We start from the raw sequence: 6000 nt of genomic DNA on the forward strand, positions 1-6000 counted from the left end.
TTTCAACAAGATGTGTGTGCTAATTGCTTGTAAAAAGATTATGACAAGAAAAGATGCAACAAAACTATTCTTCAATCACTCATGGATACATTTTGGTCCCCCTAAGCATCATATATAATAAATATTTTAGGTTTTTAAGCAATTATTGGTGCATTCTAGGTGAGATAATGGGCATGAAATTCAATCGGTTTGTGTCACCTCTCATCGACAAATACATGGATAGACAAAAGAACTTAGGTGCAACTATTACAAGGTTATAATCTAAGAAATTCCAAAGGCTAGGATAAAATTTGATGTATATTCAATACTCATGCATTCTGCATTAAATATTTCACCATCTGAGGCATGCTTTTTGGTTTTATGCCATCACATCCGCTTGATAACTCTTTTGGAAATCACGGGGGTTGGAAAATAGAGGTTTAAAGACTAATTAAGCTCAAAAGTTCATGTAGAAGGTGAGTTAGACGCATCTCTAGATCCAATAGAGACTAAATGAGTCTCATCTCAAGTACATAAAGCATTATGACCAACACTAGACTCATCATAAGTTTCATGTGGGCAATATTGTTTAGAGGCAATAAGAGCCTTCAAAGAAGCTAGAAACTTTGCAATTTTGTCCGTTTCAAATTATAGAATAGCTGGGGAAAAATGATTTTTTAGTTGGAATAGCTTGAATAAATGAAGACATTTTCAATAATCAATGTTGATTGATTGCAGCTTTTTGAGTCTTCTATATTAGATGAAAAACAAGAGGATGCCATTTTTCCTTTCTTGGATGATTTTGCACTTGAGTAGATAGATGAGTTTAGGAAGATGTCATTCTTGAGAAGAGAACGAGGTAGACTAGGAAAGGAGAATGAGTGACATGGCTGATTGGTGAGAAATGATAAATTTTTAGTAAGGATAAATGGGTGTCTCATCAAGATGTGGGTAAGTTCTCACATTTGATTGTGTCCTACCGCTTTTGGGGACCAAAAGCCTCTAGTTTGGGAAGCATGGTTTGAAACTAATCTAAGTGGTTTACATCGAAAAGGTTCTAAATTCAATCTCATGTTTGCGCAATGTCATTCAGTAGTTCCATGCTTCTTTCAACAGTATGTTGAATGCCAAAATGAATATATAGCGAGTTCATGATTACAGGAAAGTGAACTACATAATTCTTGGTAATGGTCCAAAATATTGCCACAGTGCTTGTGCAAGCATAATCTTTTCATCACTTACTATAGGGGAGCTCTAATGTTAAGTTATGTTGCTATTGAAGTGTTGTTGCCAAAGGTTGACTATGTTACCGAAGTGACTTTAGTGTTGCTAAAGATCAACTATGTTGTTAAAGTGTTGTGGAAGAGCACATGATGATGTTAATGGTTACATGTTGATGATGAAGTAAATGATTATAGAATAAAAGATGTTTTTCTTCATTGGCCAACTATTGACTATTGATAAAGAGTAGAGTAGTGAATTTTGCTCCTAAAATTGTCCCTTTGGGACCTAAATGTATAATCATAAGTCAGTTGCGCTCATATTAGCGAGAACATTTAGCACCGTGTAAGAATTACGGGATGATGGGACTCTAAAAGTATGTTCTAAGGCAAATATAAGATGTCTAAAGCATTTGAATGCTAAGAATGATCCAAAGCGATCTCATCATAGCAACACACCAAAACTATCATGCAAACAAGTCAATGACAATTAAATAGAAGAAATTTTAGATATTTAAGAGATTTTGAGTTTGGTCCCTGATCTTATTTCATCTAAGAATGATATCTCACTAGATTGGAAATGTTAGAGCTCCAATTAGTCCTTGGCATACACACCCTTGGATGCATAACAATGGAAAGTGCAATGACTCAGCTAGATTATTGTCATCAGAATGTTTGATATGCTCATCATAAAAAATAAGCCTTGAAATACAAAATTTAAGAATATAAGAAAACCCTTAAAAACAAATCCTCTTTCTCGGAGAGACTTCACACAGTCTTTGCATTCACCTTCTATACCTATATTTTTTCTATGAAACAATTCTCTTAAATTTCACGACATAAAAAAATAGCTTGCTAGATGATTTTACTAACTATTGATAGTGATGGACATACTTTCCTGATTTTTACCAAATTTGTTGCGTGTTTACCAAATAAATTTCTTAATTTTTGAAGCTCTGTTATTGAATTTGCATGCAGGGGAGCTGGGAAACTGTAAAGGATACTTACCAAATTAAGCAAAGAAGCATTTCCCCAACTGCACGTCCCATAATCGCATTTATCCGGCGGCCACCAGTCTAAAGTGGCACATATAAAATGGGTGTCCGTCTCAGCTATGGCAGTCTCTCCATTGATTGAAATGCTGGCAATCACAGAAGCACCTGCGTTTAAATCATATGTATTTTGGCCTTGGAAGAATATGCTCCAACAGGCAGCCAAAACCCAAATCCATAAACAGCAGAAACCCATGGATATTGTAGGGAAGCGAAGCAAGCAGTTGCGGTGAGTTTGCCATTTACTGGTAATGTAGGTGGAAATAAGCGCAGGTATATGCAGAGCAGCGTACAATAATTGGGGATGTCTATAATATCGCCTGTATTACATTGACATAGACATCAAAGAAAAATGCAGGTGTATAAAATGGGGTAAAAGACGAGGCCGTATATCGCCGGCCGCGGCTGGCGTTCATAAACTCCGTGAGAGGTGATGTCACAAATTTAAATAGGATTAATACCAAAATGGCTATCGTGGTGTTCTTATGTACAATTTTAGTATATAGGTAATTTGGTTTTTGGTTTGTTGTTTTTATGTGTGATTGATTTTACATGTAATTAAGCTTATAATATATTAACTTTGAATTATATTTGGGGTTTATGTTTGTATTATATCGTTGATCAATTTTTTCATTTTTTGAAATTCAAATTTTATAACATATGATCATTTTCAAATTTTATAATATATGATTTTTTATCTTGGATAACATCATGTTCTATTATAAAGATTTTCAAGTGATCTTACAATTTATTACATCCAATCCTATTTGATCCTTGATGACATCATGTCCTACCTCAAGCATAGTGATGCATGTTGCATGAATGCATTACTTCATATAATGTCATTATAATTCCTATAATTGCCCATAGTCTAAAAAAAACATTTGAGGGTGCTTGAAACATTTTTTCAAGAGGTTGGGATGCAAGTGAACACTAACAAAACCAAAATAATGATCTTCTCTTTGTGAAGAAAAAAGAAACAAATTAACTTTCACTTTGAAGGCAACCCGATGGAAGTAGTGGAGGAGTACAAGTATCTTGGGCTTGATTTTGACAACAAGCTCAATTGAGAAACTTGTAGAGCAAAAATAATTCAAGGAGATTGGATAGTGTTATACTCCCTACAAAATAAATGTAAAAATATGGAGCTATGGGATTGGAAGATCAAAAGAACGCTTTTTGGCTTGCTTGTTACTTTGGTTGTTTTCTACGAGTGTGAAACTTGGGACAATATTAGGTTAGATTAGAAATGGAGGTAGGTAGAAAGAATCCAAATGCATCTAATCATTAGTAGTCTCAAAATCAAACTGTTGTTCTGTGTACAAGATCTTATTAGTTGAAAATAGTCTATTCTGGAAGCATCAACGATGGCTAGATTGCTAAATTACCTAAAGAAACTTCAATGTATCGGATACCATCATTAGCCTAGGCTAGTTATGGAGGAAGAGCACATGGACGACACAAAATGATAAATAGATATTGAGTAGTATGTCAATATGCAAGATTGCCTAAATACTAATGGGGAAATTAAAAAATGTGAGATAAAAATTTAGGAATGTCATATGGACAAAACAAATAGGACAAAAAAAGTTACTATGTCAAAGAGTTTAACCCTACACAGGGACATGATGAAAAAGCTTATGTATGATTTGATATTAAATATAAATAAAATAATTTGAATAGCCCAATTAAGGACTAGTTCACACCATCTTAGATGTGAGACTAGTAGGTGGATGATACCTAAAGAAGAGTGAAAAAACATAATATAGTGATTTCATAACAAAAGAGTGGTGGAGATAGCATGACACTTCATCATGGAGTGCTCAACATACAAAGACATATGTTTTAACTATGAAGACACCTTCAAAATTGTCGATCTAAGCACCTTGTTTGAGGAGATAAGGTCAAGAAAAACCACTAACTTCTTGATCAAAATTCATTGTAGAAGGTCAAATCGAGAGAGTTTACAAAATTTATAAGGTTGTTGTGTTGGGGGTTATGTTGCTTTTGGGTCCCATAGGTTTCCTTGGCCTCATGGATGTTATTAAAAATATTTCATTCATTCATTTACATATTTAAGTTCTCATTGTTCATGAAGCTTTCTATTATTTTTCCTTTTCTTTTGCATGCATTCACTTTTACGTTTCCATTATCTTTATATTGATTATACTTCTCCTAGATGACTAGTGCTATTAATTTTCATAATCCCTAGTGATAATGTTTTTCCCTTCTTCGTAAGATATACCTAATGAGGAGGTACATAATGATTTCATATGTGATGTGCCTTCTTATCTTCACCCTCACATGACGTTGCCTTGCCTTACAATGATGATAGTTTTCAAGCAATTCATAATGAATCCATTAATATGTTTCTAATCATAATTATTTTTGGGTAGTTTGGTTCATGTTTCTAATGTACACATTATTAGTGAACCAATTATACATACATTTATTGTCTTACCCATAACTTATAGTCATACATCTAACGATCATAATTCATGTAATGATGTTAGGTGCAAGTTCGGAGTTATGACATGTTTTAAGTCGACTAAACTGTTTCAACTGAAATAGTTTTTTCCCCAAACAAAAGTTTGGATGAATTGGATTCACCCAAAATACTTGCCACCAACATGGAACCTATGTGGAAGCTATCATTTCACCCTTCGTAAATTCAAGAAAAATCACTTTGCTCAAAACATAAAAATATTAAATTTTAGACCCCCTATCATGTTTTACATTATTCTTGGGTGAAAAAATTGACGTGATTATGATCTAATTTGCAACACTACATTTTGATGCCATTTGCTAGAAACTTCAATTAACAACCCCAAAATGATGGTTTCGTAAATTAAATCAAACCTTTGAAAAATTCCAAATCTGAGTTGAATTTAATATTTAATAGAGAAATGGAAGCTTGAATAACTATGCTTTCATTAGGAGTGTGAATATCCATAACAAAACTAGAAATTGTTGAATTGTGCAACATAAACGTTTGCAACACAAGCCTGCAAGATCAAACAATGAACTAGAACACCTTCCACAAACAAGAGTAGTTAGAAAAATATGCCATATTCCTCAAAAGCAAAGATTACAGGATTAAAATTACAATGCATAAAGGCTTTCTTTTTTAAAGAGCACAAAGATTCCCTAAGCTAAATTTAGGAGAACTAAAGTGAAAGCATGAGGAGCTAAATTAAGCTTAACTAAAGAATCACTAAGTGAGCTTAAGCTAGAAAAAGTATATCTCTAGATAGAAAAGCATAACTCTAACTAAAATGCTCTAACACCCCCTCCCCTCCCCTCCCCCCAACCCAAGTGAAACTAGGGAGACATAAAAAACCTCTAAATGCATGAAAGGAAAGAATGGGTTCTAGAAACTAAAAGCCTAATTAGGTACCCATGTGCAAACAAAGAAATCTTTCACAACCAAAGAAAAGCAGAAAAAGCCAACTAGAGAAAACTCCTTTGCAAAAGAGAAAAAAAAAACAATGGAGGGCTAAGAAGCCTCCAAATCAATGTCCCAAAAGAATAGGAACATGAAGAACATCCTTGAATTACAAAGAAGCTATAGATAATTGTCGAATGATAATTTTATAGTGCTAAATGAAGAACCTCCTCCAAAAATAATATGATGATCCAAATAAAGAAGACAACATTTTGCATGAGTGCTTCTAGCGACACTACTTGAAAAAATAGATGGAAACCAAAGGCAAAACTTTTGGCAATTGAAGATACAAATGGCACATGAA

General features: G+C 33.7%; 1 non-coding gene across 1 annotated transcript in view; it reads right to left on the bottom strand.

Moving 5' to 3' along the window:
- LOC131079957 (uncharacterized) overlaps window positions 1-2673 on the bottom strand; it is a 103737-nt gene extending 101064 nt beyond the window's left edge. Inside the window, exon 1 of the transcript XR_009359083.1 lies at window positions 2208-2673. This is a non-coding gene — a transcript (uncharacterized LOC131079957). The remainder of the gene's footprint in view (window positions 1-2207) is intronic.
- Between the last annotated feature and the right edge of the window lie 3327 nt (window positions 2674-6000).

This window comes from Cryptomeria japonica, chromosome 10 (assembly GCF_030272615.1).
Source record: "Cryptomeria japonica chromosome 10, Sugi_1.0, whole genome shotgun sequence".
NCBI classification, from domain to species: Eukaryota; Viridiplantae; Streptophyta; class Pinopsida; order Cupressales; family Cupressaceae; genus Cryptomeria; species Cryptomeria japonica.